The following is a 16,626-nucleotide window of genomic DNA, read 5'->3' as shown; positions in this document are numbered from 1 at the left end:
TTAACAATCCGCCTGCCAATGCAGGGGACACGGGTTCGTTCGGTGGTCCGGGAAGACCCCACATGTCGCAGAGCAACTAAGCCACCACAATGAGAAGCCCGCGCACCACAATGAAGAGTAGTCCCTACTCGCCGAAACTAGAGAAAGCCCGCGCACAGCAATGGAGACCCAACACAGGCAAATATAAATAAATAAATAGAGGAATCCATGAATTATGAGATTTAGCACATAACAGACATCATCTCAGATTGTAACTGGTCATTTTTTCTTCTTTTTGAACCAAGTTCTGTAGGGCTGAAACTCCTACATAAAGTTCTCATTTCTGAAGTCTTACCATATTTTATTTCTACCTAACAATCCATCTACATGGTCAAAACATCCATAGCCACTTCTAAGCCTGACAGGGAGGGCCATCTTGGAGCCATTCTAATTATGTGACATTACCCTATACACAAAACACTGAATACATGGATAACAGATATAAGCCACGCTATAATACCCCAAAAGGAGAATATATACAAATACATATATATGTGTCTAACTAAGACTTGAGAAATATACTTAATTGTATAACATGAAAAATTTTAAGACAAATATGTTTGAAGAAATAAAATTTCATAACTCCCTGTAATAGTCTACAAAGGAGGTTTCACTGCCATCCGATCTTGTAAATGTAGAGCTGGGAGACTTCTCCCAAGTAATACCATCCACCCTATAGGTTCTGTTGTCATACCTGTGGAATAAATGTAATATGTGGTATTATTCCTGACGTTATTGCATGAAACCATGTAAGAAAGAAGTGGTTTAAAATCCTACAGGTAATTGCAGGATATATATAGCTTTGTTAAGATTAATTCACATAACATGCAATTCACCCATTTAAGTGTGCAGTCCAATGTTTTTTAGTATACTTACCGAGTAATGCAATCATAACGCGATTTTAGAATATTTTCATCACCCAAAGAAGAAACACCTGAACCATGAGCAGTCACTCCTTGTTTCCACCCAATTCCCCCAGTCCTTAAACCACCACTAGTTTACTTAGTGTCCCTATGCATTTGCCTACTCATCACATTTCATATAAATTGAGTCAAATAATATGTGATCTTCCCTGACTGGCTTCTTTCACTTAGCATAATATTTTCAGGGTTCATTCATGCTGTAGCATGTATTGCTACTTCATTCCAGTTTATTGACAAATAATATATCATTGTATAGATATACCACATTTGTGTTTATCCGTTTACCAGTTAATGAACATTTGGGTTGTTTATGCTCAAGCTATTATGAATAGTGATGTTGTGGACATTCATATACCAATTGTGGTGGATATGTTTTCATTTCTCTTGGGTATATAAGCTGGAGTGGAATTGCTGGGTCGTATGGTAATCCTATATTTAGCACATTGAGGAAATGCCAGACTGTTTCCCAAAGAGGCCATACATATACCAGCAGTGTATAATGGTTGGTTTCAATTTTTACACATCCTTGCCAACAGTTGTTAACATCTTCCTTTTTAAATTTTAGCAATCCTAGTAGATAGGAAGTGGCATTTCATTGTGGCTTTAATTTGCATTTCCCTCATGGCTAATGATGTTGAGCATCTTCTCATGTGATTATTGGCCATTTGTATATTTTATTTGGAGAAATGTCTATTCAGATCCTTTGCCCATTTTTTAAAGTTGAGTTTCTTTTATTGAGTTGTAAATATTCCTTATGTATGTAGATACAAATTATTTACTACATGTGATTTGCAAGTATTTCCCCCTGTTCTGCCAGTTGTCTTTTCACTTTCTTGACAGTATACCTTAAAGAACAAACATTTTATTTGGTTAAGTCCAATTTATTTGTTTCTTTGGGCATTACTTGTGCTTTTGGTGTCTTATCTAATAAGGTTTTTGCCTAACTCAAAGTCAAAATTTACTCTTATGTTTTCTTCTAAGAATTTTATATTTTTACCTCTTTTAGTTAGGTCTATTTTGAGTTAATTTTTTAGTGAATTTGAGTTAATTTTGTGTATCCTGTGATGAAGGGGCAGGTGAATATCCAGCTATCCCAGCAATACTTGTTGTAAAGACTGTTCTTTCCCTGATTGAATTATCTCCATACCCTTGTTCAAGTCAACTGACTATAAAAGTGAGGGTTAATTCATGGATTCCCTATTCTGTTTCACTGAGTTTTAGGTCTATACTTACACCAGCGTCACACTGTCTCGGTTACTGTAGCTTCATAATAAGGTTTGAAATTAGGAAGTGCGAGTCTTCCAACTTTGCTCTTCTTAAAGATTGGATTTAAGGTTACTTAGCCAAAACATCCTCTTATCAATTTAAGATTTCTGGTGTAGAGGGAGATTAAAAATAAAAGCTTCCTTCGAATGGAAATTTTCTAGTAGATTGTAATTAAGCACCAATTTTTAAAAATAGCTAGACAGAGAAAGGAAAAGAGAAATTTGGAAGATGCGTACTCTCTTGAGTGCAAGTGAGCGTTCAGAGCCAACAACTGAGTTAACAGTAGGCCTCACAAGAGCCTCAGAGTTTACAACTGACACATGTTCCTCTCCCATGCTGTACAACCAGATGAGAAAAATTATCCAGTGATTCTTGCCATTTTCATGCTATTTCTACTTCTGAATGTCTACATTTAATCATTCAAAAACCCTAGGAACATCTCTAATGAAAAAAAGTCAAAGTGATTGGATAGGTTTCCAAAAAGCAGACATACTTTGTAAGAACAGATGACCCAACTAATTTTTTAAGAATTTCTCTTTTGCATCTTCTCCTCTGGCTTTTTCACGAGTGTGTGATATTAAATCATAAGCAGTTTCCATTCGGAGCAGTTTATGGCTCACATCAGCACAGAGGGTAAGACCAGTTTCATATGGAAGAATGGAAGTAATATAGCCAGGCCAGATTTCCGATCTGCAAATAAGTTAGATGTGGGTGTCAAGATCCCAGCTCTGGACGTAAATCCAGGTATTAGGGAACCTAAACTCACTGTCTAAAATTGAGGCTTTTAGAGTCAGTTTTAATCTCTTATTTTTAATAATCACTGGTCTTTTGAAGGACCTTCAAACAGAGATTTTTACCAGATACACTAGTTATAAGTAATACATCATCTTTGTTAAACCATTTTTATTATCACCTATGGGCTTAAACTATTATCTGTACTCAAATGTGAGGATATATGTGATACATACATATGTAAATTATATACACGTATACCAAGGAGTAATACATACACAGAGACACAAGTGTGATGACTGACAATATTTTCAGAGAAATTACCCAAGTAATCAACCAACATACCTGCTCAATTTGAAGACCCATAAAGGACTTTGGGGCATTAGTGTGAAGAGGGCTTCCTTTTGCGTTTTGTGTATGTGTGTTATTTGCTTTGACACTGTGGTTAGGCTAAAGTAGCACTATTCTGGGTTTTCATCTTTGGCAACTATTTTCTCACCAAGAAGCTTTTTTATTGGGTTGATGCCGAATGAGTATTTGCCTGATTCTTCCTGTCCTGATTCTTTAACTATTTTCCTAGTTTGGACAGCCACAATTTCGTTAGTATGTGTTAATTTCACCCTTCAACGTGGACACACTTGAAGCGAAGTGAACTCCCACCACACTGATGGTAGACTCCATCTGAGCATGCTCAAAAGAGCACAGAAGTTTGTCCATGGGGAGGGTACTATCAGACGCTGATTGACAGTATCTGTGTTGTAGACCAACTTAAGGGAAAACACATACGGTTCTTACCCTTTGCTGCTCCTGATAATAGGCAATGGCAGGCTCTGGATCACAATGTTTGAACCCAGCAGGAATAGTTTTGCACTCTATGTGGCATGACTAGGATAAGGGGTATATGTATCTTATCTAGCTTGTATCTTCTTTTCTATGCTACACAAATACAAGGCTGTCACTTTCTGAGACAATAAACTTTCTCTGGATGTGACAGATTCAAAGCAGATGCCAAATTAGAAACATTTCTGAATTAGGTGATTTGGGTGCCTTGACCAGGTTTAAGAAACAAAACTGTTTTTCTTCTTGGTTTCACATTTAAACAATATGTGTTAGTCTAAACTATATGACCAAAAAATAGAACTACTAAAATAACAGGCCCTGGGCTTCCCTGGTGGCTCAGTGGTTGAGAGTCTGCCTGCCGATGCAGGGGACACGGGTTCATGTTCCGGTCCGGGAAGATCCCACATGCCGCGGAGCAGCTGGGCCCGTGAGCCATGGCCGCTGCCCCTGCCGTCCGGAGCCTTTGCTCCGCAATGGGAGAGGCCACAACAGCTAGAGGCCTGTGTACCGCAAAAAACAAAACTAAATAAATAAATAAATAAAATTACAGGCCCTTATCATTATTATTTTGATATAATAAATAATAGAGGGATATTGTTTTACTACTAATTACCAGCATTTAGTAACGACAAGCTAAACATTAAGCCTTTAGGAAATTTGTGAACTCCTTCATTTCTTCCAATAAGTCTGTCAGATTGGTACCAGTATTTATCACCATTGATGAAGAAACTCAGTTTCAGAGGAAGACACTGAGGCACAGAGAGGTTGAAAGGAACTTGTCCATAATTGCCCTAGCTGCTATGCTAGTCTGCTTCATCAACCACTATCACCACTATCACATTTACTTAATTGGGCTCTAGATTCAGATAAACAACTTTTCCTGGTTGCAAGGAAATCATTTAACAAGCCCAGATTGCAATGCTTGAAATGCAAGTCTGAGCCCAAATCTTAGAACCCAAAACCATGTGATCACTAAAAATACTGAGTATCTATTCTGCGCTGTATAATAGGAGTTTGCTTTTAAAATAACAGGTCCTATTAGGAATAAGTGTACAAATGACATTCTAGGAGGGAATATATCCAACAGGTGTTTTCAATTCCTTTAGTGGCAATGAAAAAGTATGAAGGCATTTCCTGCAATACTAAATGAGCTGATTTGCTTTTGGTGGGTGAACACTGAACTTTGCTTACAAAACTTAACCTGAAAGCATTTTCTAAGTATACTGCTATTACTCTACTAAAAGTTAGCCTTGTTATCTCCTTTAACAAACAAGAATGGTAAGACACAGTCTCAGTTAGTATAGTATGGATAAATCATTTTTGGTGTTGGGTAAACTTGTACCTTAATGAGTGTCTTCAATTTTGGGAAGACATGAATTCAGAATTGCCATTCTCTATGCACATTATTGCCATCTAAACTAATTCCAGCAAGACATAGCTATAGTTAGGTAGATCCTTTCATAAAATGATGCAGTCACTCAGGAATACTTTATAACGTAAAATGACTGGACAGTCAGTAACCAATGAATTATCCTAATGCTGATTCATCTGAGAGGTCCTTTATTCCAATGACTGCTGTTGCTATCCTTCTCTTTTCCTTTTGGGATTAAGAACTATGCACAAAGTCTTACTTACTCTAAGGTTCACCTTGTACCTCTCCTGTCACACAACTCATCATTTTCCCCATCATATGCCACCAAATGCCAAAAAAAATCTGAGCACTCTGCGGTCATGGCACAGGTATTTCTAAAGAGATGAACACTTGTTCAAAAATCATTAATCTGAGAATAAATATATGGGGAAATGATTGGAATCAACTGAAACTATGAGAGGCCAGCAGGGCAGATATGTGTGTGTCTGTATGTGTCTTAAAGAATAATGTTCTCTATGAGAAAAAATGCTTTAGTGCCCCAAAACTTAATCCAATTAATATCCTGGAATATATTTCAAGACCACTTGTATATATGTGCATGTACATAATTTCAGCATTGTATATTGTTTGTGTTATGTTCTCCCTTCTATTCATGGGAATATGTTGCCTTTAAAGCTTAACTTTTCTTGTCAATTTTGTACATGGATGAAGGTTCACACAATAAGATAACTTCAAGGATTTCTTTCTCCAATACCATTGATATGAATTCCTATTACTTAATTTCTTTTTCATTGATTTGCAGATGACAGTCCAAGATAGTTCTGCCAATGGAAATCACAGGACTACCAAGTATGGCAAAGACTTTGGAACAATTAGAGTGTGTTTTCATGGTCTGCATCAGAATTCTACAGATGGCTTTTGGCTGAATTGGCAGTGAAATGAGAATGGAAAGTTAGTGTATCAGTTACTTTTCAGTTTGGTATTTTTTCTTTTCTAGTATTCTACTATGTATTAGAAATTACATAAAAATCAGGAGAAGAGAAATGGTTAAGAAAAATATAACCTGTCATGTTAACGACATTCAGCACTTACCTAGACTCACAGGTACCACGAGAGAACATGAGAGCTGGCTTGTGAGAGCTCACTTTGTTCTAATTCCCTCATTATATTCATGAAAAGCTTTGAGGCTCAAAGAAGGAAGTGACCCTGCCAGAAGCATACCATAAATCAGTGATGAAAGGGAGACTCCTTGGCTTCTGTAGAGCCATGTCTCTGTGCACAAGGTGTTAAAGAAGCATTAGTTAAGTGCCCCTTTACCTAACAACGTGGAGCTTAATCATTGGGTTTGGGCTTCTTGTCTCTTCTTTTCTTTTGCTTTCTCTTTTACATCCTTGGGGGCCTTAGGTTTTAGTTGCTCTCTTGAACTGGATTTAGAAGACATTTATTTTCACTAGCCCTTATTTTTTTGGGATTGTTGGCTGAATTTTTAAGAAGTTGGGGAAGGATACTGAACTGCCAAAAGTTAACAGATTATTGGCAAAGAAATAACAATAATTATAATGCCAATTTCTCTGGGTATTCCCTGTGTACTTTAGGGGTAGAAATAGTATTTGAAAAGTGATTTCAAAACGTGCAAATATTACCTGTGGGACATAACCTACTGGTTAAGACCACTAACTCTGAAATTAATTTGCCTGGATCTTTTTCCCCCAGCTTTACCACTTATTAGTGGTGGGACTTCAGGAGTGTTTCTTCTTTGTTTCACTTCCTTTTTAAAAAACAAGGGGTTAATAACCTCACCCATTCTACAAAGATGTGGCATGGAGTTAATACATGTAGAGTGGTTAGGAATCTATGCCACTCTTAAGTCTTTTAAAATCAACCTTACTATTGTTGTTACTATTATTATTATTTCGTTATCTGTCCTTGAAACAGTTTGCCAGCAGTACTCACTTGTTTTTCTTTTTGTTGTATATCCTCTAAGCATTCTACCAAACCCTAAGTGGCTGGTTTCAGATATTTTACACCTCTTTACCTGTTTGTCACAGCAAAAGTAAAAGGACTTTGGCTCACCTTGATCAAATGAACCAGAACTTTGGTTTTCTCCCATTCATACACACTGGTAAACAGATGTGAAAAAGCGACTCCATGGGGCTTTCAGTCTGGAGCCAAACATCCAGGCTCTGTGTAACTCAACACTATTATGAACACATGTGGGTCCCTTAGGTCCCAAAAGAATCTCAACTAAGCCCATCATTATTTCAGGAATATGAAGAATGCTTTTTGTGAAGTGGTTGAACATAACAGAAATACAAGAAAAGGCAGAGATGTTTCGTATCACAGCTTTTTGAGAAATGCTCAGAGCTCTAAGATGTAGCTGACAATTTCCGCATCAGGTAAAGCTTTCAAAGTTACCAAAAATTTCACCATAAATATGTTTTTTCATCAATGGCAATAATGCGGTGACTCTATTGCTCAATTCCACACAGCATCAGCATTAAATACATGAAAAGGGTAAGTTAAAATATCTGTATGATTGCTTCTGACATAACACTGAGATCTCTTTTATTTAGGTACTCCATCAGTTATAATGTGGAACATTAAGACAAATTATTTCTAAACACTAACAAGCAATGTAGCAATAAGTGGCAGACAATCAAGGGGAATTTTGCCATAGCATGGTGTTTATTTTGGTACAAGCAAGAATGCAAATCCAAAGGATGTAATTTAGAGGAAACTCTTCCTGTCTATTCTCTAGGAACTAGAACAGGGAGAATGAGAAGATGATTGTGGGTAAGTCAAACCGTTTTCTCCTAATTACAGCTGAATAACTGGGAGCAAACTCCCATGGAAAGTTGTGATCTGCTTGAAGAGAACTAGGAGGGTGCCCTGGTTAGGGTCTTCCATATACAGTTATTCAAGCTCAGACTTGATCGTCTGTCAGGGATGTTACAGTAGGGAGAGTTTTGCTGTAGCTGTGAGACCAGCAAGATCACTTCCAACTCTAAAACCTACAATTTGAATCACCAACACCATCCGTCATTAAGCGCGACCTCAAATAACTCCAAATCTGTTCATCTACTCACATCTTCTTTACCCAGTCAACAGACCTCAAGTGATTACTACATGCCAGACACAGTTCTAAGACACAGAATAAGGGATAAGAAAAGTAACAACCTCTGTCACTGCGGGGCTTGAGTTCTTTGGGAAGAAGTTCATCTAAATACAAAGAGACACCAAAGATAATATTTGTTTTTATTATTATTCTGTGAAAGAAGTAAGGTAATCTGATAAATTGGGACTGAGTTAGGCTCGTAGGACAATCAAGGAAAAAAATATCTTTAAGAGATGAGTGCCAAATAGAAAGGAATCATTTATGGACAATTTTTCTGTAAATATTATTTCCAAGACATGGGAACAGCAAATACAAAGGCCTTGAGGGAAGATGAAGCTTAACTACAATCAAGGAACAAAAGGAAGCTACAAGGTAAGGTCAGGAGATAACCACACAAATTTATACCAGCTGGTCCCTAACTTCAAGTCTACGTGTATATATTCTTGAGGTGAGTTAAGACATATATATCATCCAAAAAACAAAAACAAGTTGACTCCAAAATTACCCTGGAAATTCTGAGTGAGAGTCTTTACAAAGGCACAACCATATTAAAGATCACAGCCATCATTCTCCAAACTCCACTCTGGCCGTCACTTGCAGGCATTTAACAGGGGTGGTTTAATTTCCTCTCTAAAATATTGTGCAGGAAGAACAAACATCCTGGCATGTCTGCACCGTGCACCTAGTGTCTCACAATTGAAAAGTAGCTGGAGCTCACCCTGCTGATGGCTTTGCCGGTTTTTGTTTTGTTTTGTTTTGTTTTGTTTTTACCTTTTATTAAGAGTCCCATCTCTTTTAAGAACTGGGATATATTTTTTGAGGGAAATAAAGTATAGGAAAATTCAATGGACAGAGATCATACTGTACTTGACTTTTCTGTTCTTTGCTACATTTGTCGAGACAAACGTCTGTTCTTAGCCTTTTTTAATGGCTCTGTTAAATATAACGGACACACGGTACACTGCACATACTTAAAGAACACAATTTAAGTTCTGAACTATGCATATACCCATGGAACTGCCAACACAATCAAGAAAACGAACATATCCATCACTTGCAAGTGTTTTTATGCCTCATTCATAAAGCCCCTTTTCCCCCCTCACATTCCACCCCTCCACATCCCCAAATGACCACTGATATGCTTTCTATCGTTATAGATGTGTTTGCATTTTTCTAGAAATTTATATAAAGGGATTCACACAGTGAGGACTCTTTTATCTGGCTTCTTTTACTCAATGTAATCATTTTGAGAGTAATTCATATTTTTGTGGCTATCAATAGTTTATCACTTTGTTTTGCTGAGTAGTGTTTCACTGTATGAGGATACCACAGTACGTTTATTCATTCGCCTGTTGATGCGTGCTTGAGGTTGTTACAATTCTGTCTATTAAAAATAAAGATGCTATGATGATCCATGTACAAGTCTTTGTATGAACATATACTTTCATTTTTCTTGCATAAATATCTAGGTGCAGAAAGGCTGGATCATACGGTAGGTGTATGTTCAACTTATAAAGAAACAGCCAAACTGTTGACTGAAGTGACTATGACACCTTCCTTCCCACTGGCAGTGTAAAAGACTTCCAGTTCCTACACTGCCTCACCAATACGTGGTGTGGTTGGACTTTTCTAATTTTAGACATTCAATAGGAATGTAGTGGTATCTCCTGGGGCTTTCACTTTCATTTAGCTAATAATTGATTACAGTGAGCAACTTCCTGTGCTTATTTGCATCCGTACACCTCCTTGGCAGGATCTCTTTTAAAATATTTTTACCCATACTGTTAATTTTTAAAATTTTTTCTAATTACTGAGTTTTGAGAGTTCTATATGTGTTAGAGATACAAGTCTTTTCATGTATATAATTTGTAAATATTTTTTTCCAACCTGTGGCTTTTATTAATAATGGCTTCCAAAGATGAAACCCAATTTATCACTTTTTTCCTTTATGGATCTTGTTTCTGGTATCATCTGTAGGAAATCTTCACTTAACTCAAGGTCAAAAAGATTCTGTCCATGTTTTAGAGATTCATGTTTTCATCTACATTTAGTTAATTCTTTATATGGTGTGAAGTAGGGATCAGAGGTCATAATTTTGCATATAGCTATCTATGCACAATATCCGTGTACTACATGCTTCCAGCATCATTTGTCAAAAAGACTATCCTTTCTCCTCTAAATTGGCTTTGAACCTCTGTTGAAAATTCAATTGTCCTTATATGTGTGGATATGCTTCTGGGATCTACATTCTATTTGATTGACCTATTATATCTGACTCTTGGTTATAATATATTCTTCCACTGATTTCTTTTCACTTGCTCATGTAAATAGTCTCCCAGTAATATAGCCTTTCCATTTGACTGGACATATCTAGGTATACCTGAAATGCATTTGATAAATCGATGGAATTTGCACTCAAACTAGGGTTACTTTCCAAAAACACTTAAAATGTTGAGGTGTATAAATGATGTATCCTACAGCCTTCCTGCCTCAACCAAGTGCATGTTAACACATCCCCACAAGCTATTTTGCATGTGTATGGGGCTGTAGAGTCTGGGGAGTATGAGAGCGGTATGTGCTGTCTATCCCAAAAGATCATCATAGGAGGCAAAGGAAACATTAAGGAAATAGATAGAAATAGTCAAATGCCAAATGTCAAAATATTTCTCATGTGTTTTTAATATTTACATTGAGATAAATAAGCAAATTATAAAATACAAAACTTCAGAGAATATTTCAAAATGCTCTTTTTTGCCAGATGCAACAAGATACTAGGAATAAATAGAGGAATTTTCTGGAAACAGCTTGTCTTTCCTTTTTTTATCACCATCGAGTGATGGGGTTGTATTTTATTCAGTGTCTTGTACATGTGGGTGCGAATAAAAAGGAACTTCTCTCAAAAAGAGAAATGAGCAAAGAATATGTGTTGTCAACTTGTCTAAAGCATTTTTTCATGTTCTGACTCATTTTTCTTTGTATTGGCATTTCAAGGGATTTTGGTTTTTAATTTGACTATTCAAAAACCTTGATAACTTCAGTGAAACTCCATGAAGATAATATAAACAACTGTAATGGAAAATGAAAAGATGATAATAGCAACCAGCACTGTGATATTTCTTGTCAGTGTTCTTTACTATTTAAATAGTAACAAATCCCATATTAATTTGTCTTTTCGAACTTTGGCCTTTACTTTGGTGGAATAAGTTCCTTTTGCTTTATTATCTGTTTGCAATTAAAAACAATTAATGACCATACTTTGATATGATCATCTTAGAGTTGTATAGAGGGAGGATAGTTATGCAACTACTTATATATCTATGGGTTCAAAGAAGTTTAAAGGCTTTATATTTGAATCCTGTGGAATGCAGCCTCCTTTCCCAGAGGGAAATGAACATATACATGTACTTAATGTAGTTTAAAATAAAGCAACACCTGTTCGTAGAGGCACCTTCTATTTCAGGCATGTTTAGGCATAGGGAAGGGGAACAACAGCTATAAAATATAATTCTTGTCTATAAGGAGTTTACAGTTTAGGGGGTTGAGGGCTCTCAGTGACTCAATGAGGATGAGCCTGATGCACGTGGCTACAAGGTCACTCTTGAATAAAGTCTGCTTTAGGAAAGACCAGCCTACTCTTATTCTGTTAACCTCTTTAATGTGGTGTCCAATAAACCTGAATATCAAGCTCAAATGCCACTTTAGAAATGTTTCCAGGGGTGCTAACAGCCAAGAAGTCAATATGATTCCTATACACTTGACACAACTCACCCGAGGTCTTGAATTCGGTGAGCATATTGACCTCTTTTAAGAAGGATCACCACTTAAACTTCGAATGCTAAACTTCTAAGAGAATGAAGTAAGTAATAAGTGATATTCAGGTTCAGAGGTGGAAGAGAAAAGAGGTCTCACCTTGAGTAGAACATTTTGTTGGATTCTCCAAAGTGGCAAACAATAAGGAGAACATTAACCAACTAAGACTCTGAATAAGTTGATAATTAAGATGAAAGCCTCAGATGGAGGTCATAATGTCCCCTAGATTTAAGGATACACTTAGGCTGAAAGGGAAACTATTGAAAAAGATATAGAAAATGCTAAATATTTCACAAAAAATTTATTAGAATAAACAACTTAGCAAAGTTTGCAGAGTAAGAAATCAACATATACACATCACTTGCATTTCTGTACATTAACAATGAACGATCTGAAAAAGAAATTAGGAGAACAGTTCCATTTACAATACCATCAAAAAGAAGAAAACACTTAGGAATAAGCTTAACGAAAGACATGAAAGACTTGTACACTGAAATCTACACCATTGGGCTTCCCTGGTGACGCAGTGGTTGAGAGTCCACCTGCCGATGCAGGGGACACGGGTTTGTGCCCCGGTCCGGGAAGATCACACATGCCGCGGAGCGGCTGGGCCCGTGAGCCATGGCCGCTGAGCCTGCGCGTCCGGAGCATGTGCTCCACAACAGGAGAGGCCACAACAGTGAGAGGCCCACGTACCGCAAAAAAAAAAAAAAAAAAAAAACAAACAAAAACTACAGCATTATTGAAAGAAATTAAGGAAGACATAAATAAATGGAAAGACACCCCATGTTCATGAACTATTGTTAAAATGTCCATATTATACAAAGCTATCTACAGATTTAATACAATGCCTATCAAAATCCCCTATTTTTGCAGAAATAGAAGAAACGACCCCAAAATTGATATGTAACCACAAAGGACCCTCAATAACCAAAGCAAACTTGAAGACCTCACACTTTCTTTTGAAATGAAGTTTTCTTGTTATTGTGGGTTAAAAATCCAAAGTCCTAAATGTCCATAAATTATCCTCCCAAATTTATATTTTGGTTCATTCTCAGTGACAGGGCTTTCGGTACCTGAGCGGCATTGAGGGTTCCTTCAATATCTGTAGCTTGGACTTCTGTCACTGACATGGTGTGGGTATCTCAGAGCCTTGGTTGTTTTATCAGTTTATCACGTCCCTCATGAACAATGCTCAGGAAGGCCCCACGCTTGCTTGGTTTCATGCTCTGCTACTGCTGTCTTGAAATTCTTAATAATTTTATCTTTGAACTTACGTTTTGTAAGGAACGTTTATGGGACGATAAAATGTACGCATGAGCAGAGGAGACACGTGCAATATGTGTGCCTGCCACCATTCCTGCTGCCCCTGCACATCTAGTTTTTACCCTGCTTATGGTGTGCTTTCCATGACATGCTGACTTGCTACCATTTGGAGTCTTACTGAGTTCCACCAGAGTTCTGTGCTACTGGTCACATCCAAGACTAAGTGAACATGTTAACAGCTTCGGGAAGCCATGCTTTCCATCTGAATATGAAATTACTTCTAACAGAGAAAGGAAGCAGTTCTTTTTTAAGAAACAAGAATGTCTAAGGAATCTTATCATATCCTTTCTTACTCGTGTTACCTCCCAATATTAGCCAAACACATCTGCTGAAAAAGATGACATATATGAAAAAGAGAAGAGAGAAAAATATGCTAACGGATTCCTAATTACCCAAATGCCCCATATCTGTTTCAGTAAGCATCATTATATATTATGGAAATTTTTCTCAGTGACAGAGAAAGACATCCTGGCTGAACATCCCTCTGCCCATGACACAGAGATGATGGTCTACAGCTACCTTGAAGGCGTTGGAGCCCACTTTACCCGTCACTAATATTAATGGAGGACAAAACTTCATATTCCGTTTGCTCTGTATTTGTTACAGCACTTCTTCCCTTCATTAAAATGGATGGCCCATAATTCAGTCTGTAGTGTGTGTATCATTGGAAATTGAACAAATTTTTGTTGGTTTTATTAATGCCATAGGTTTCTAGGGAGGGTCTACTCAATAACTAAGTCTAGTTTCACAGTTACAAATAAATTATGATGTAACTTTGCATAAATTAAGTTCATCATAAAGGAAGGATACTGAGAGCTGCTACTACCCCTTCACTGAGGGGCTCTTGTAAAGCGCTAAATAAAGCAACAGAGGTGTATATGAGTGCATATATTTTCTATATTTGTACACACTTAAAAAGAACTCTTACAAAATGCATTATAAAAACCTTGATGCTGTGTGTCCCTAGTTCCCAGCTCTCTCATTAAAACTATTGAAATGAACAAAATGTTATCTATTAGGATAGCTATCAGAGTACTCCAAATACTACTTCTGCCCTGAGCAGGTAGTCAACGTTAGGAATCTGGTACCATCCAGTCACCTCCCACTTCCTTCCCCAAAGGAGAGGGAGGTGAAGGTCCCATCCCATGCCATGGTGTTCTCTGCCCCAACCGCATGCTGCTCCCTGCTGCTGGAGAGGCCAACAAAAGAAGTGCTGGGTGAAGACCACCAGCCCAAATCACCAGGCTCACTGATGGCTGGGAAGGAGCTGCAGCGTGAAAAGTCTTCACGCATCCCATCAAAAAGCTCCTCTTCCCTGGTATCTACCAGCAGTAGGCCCTGCAAGGGGGATTCCCCTGCCGCTTTTTCTGCCGCTGCCAGGGCTGAGGTCGCTCCCGTCAGGGATCGAGGCACTGACATGGGATCAAGGTGAGCTGTCCCCTCCTAAGCTTCTGCGCTTAGCTGCTGCCAAAAACCCAAGCACCTTGGAGAAGAACACTGACTGTCAGTGGAACAAGATCCTGAATCATATAAGGACGGTCAAGGAAGACTGCAGTGCCCCTCAGCCTGCCCCTTCTCTCTCCCCACCTGCCTCACACACTGCAGACTCCCTGCCCACGGCCACTCACACTTTGCAGGTCCCTGCTGCTACCACCGCCTTGGCCGACCTATATTCCACGTCCCTCATCCTGTCTGCCCCTCCACCTTCCCCAACACCTAATATTGATCAGGAAACAAGATACACAGTCCCTAAGCTGCCAGTCCTGCTGATTCTCTTCCTCCTTCAGCTTCTGATCCCATTTTGGGAATTCCACTAAAGAAGAATGAAGGACCTTTTCATTCAGCCACAGCCACACACCTCTTATTTCTGAACTCCCCACACCTCCTAGCATCCAGGCTTTCTCCTTCCAGCAACCATTCCATGAAAAGGAACCCCCAACACCTGTTTGTGTAGATTCTAGCCCCCCTTTATACTTACTTACCCCTCTTCCAGTCCCTACCATCAATCCCCCTATTTCAACCGGGCGGCCAATAAGTTCTATGGGAATCCCTTCCAATAGCATGGCCACGGCATCGGGAAGTTTCACCTTCCAGTCTACTGCAAACTCTGATTTCTACATGGACACGACAGCCTCTTCCCAAGCTGTAATTTTTAGGTCTCTCCCAGGTTTCAGGGTGGAGCAGAGGCACCCTGCAGGCGTAACAGTGTCCATCACCGCACATCTGCCGATGGTGCCCTAGGCCACTTCAATTTTAACCATCCTTTTGGCCCCCAAACCAACCCACAGCCCATATTTGGGACCACTCATGGGCAGCAGAGGGCCTCTCCCCCTGGTGTTCCTGTTTTCCCAGCCCCCCCATTTACGGCTTCAGCAGAAAAAGCTCTGACAAAGAACCTATGGACAACATACCTCCTTCCCAGGTTGTCATTTTTCATTCGACTCCTGTTTTCTCAGTCCCACATTTATGCCTTCAGCCAACAGAAGCTTTGACACTGAACCTAGGGACACCACACCTCCTGCCCAGGATGTCATTTTCATTTAGATCCTGTTTTCACCAGTCCCCCATTTATGGCTCCGAGGGCAGTAGCTGTGACACTGAATCTATGAACACCACACCTTCTTCCAGGCTGTCATTTTCCAGTCGGCTCCTGTTTTCCCCAGCCCCCCATTTACCGCTTCAGCAGGCAGAAGTTCTGACAGTGACCTATGGAAAACACACCTCCTTCCCAGGCTGTCTTCTTACATTGGGCCCGTGTTTTCCACAGCCCCCAATTTAGGGCTACAGCAGGCAGAAGCTCTGACACTGAACCTATGGACAACACACTGCCTTCCCAGGCTGTCATTTTCATCGGGCTCCTGTTTTCCCCAGACCCCCATTTCCAACTTCAGGAGGCAGAAACTCTGACACTGAACTTAGGCACACCACACCGCCTTGCCAGGCTGTCATTTTCGACTCGGCTCCTGATTCCCCCAGCCCTCTATTTATGGCTTCAGCAGGCAGAAGTTCTGACGCTGAACCTAGAGACACTACACATCCTTCCCAGGCTGTCATTTTCCATTCGGCTCCGGTTTTCCCAGTCCCCCATTTAAGGCTTAAGCAGGCAGAAGCTTTGACACTGAACCTATAGATAACACACCTCCTTCCCAGGCTGTCATTTTCCATTCGGCTCTTGTTTTCCCAATGCCCCATTTACAGCTGCA

At 39.1% G+C, this 16,626-nt stretch overlaps 1 pseudogene across 1 annotated transcript in view; it reads right to left on the bottom strand.

Annotated features, from left to right (window-relative positions):
- Positions 1-15,110, bottom strand: part of LOC309801731 (piwi-like protein 3) — a 35,120-nt pseudogene extending 20,010 nt beyond the window's left edge. Inside the window, exons 1-3 of the transcript in view lie at positions 15,052-15,110; positions 2,722-2,918; positions 622-733 (exon numbers count right to left, since the gene is read on the bottom strand). The product of the transcript in view is annotated as a piwi-like protein 3 (transcript). The remainder of the gene's footprint in view (positions 1-621; positions 734-2,721; positions 2,919-15,051) is intronic.
- Positions 15,111-16,626: the final 1,516 nt, after the last annotated feature.

Source organism: Mesoplodon mirus (genome assembly GCF_964341445.2).
Source record: "Mesoplodon mirus genome assembly, contig: SUPER_3_unloc_5, whole genome shotgun sequence".
NCBI classification, from domain to species: Eukaryota; Metazoa; Chordata; class Mammalia; order Artiodactyla; family Ziphiidae; genus Mesoplodon; species Mesoplodon mirus.
The sequence above is the reverse complement of the archived record's forward strand: the minus strand, read 5'-3'. Positions and strand labels throughout refer to the sequence as shown.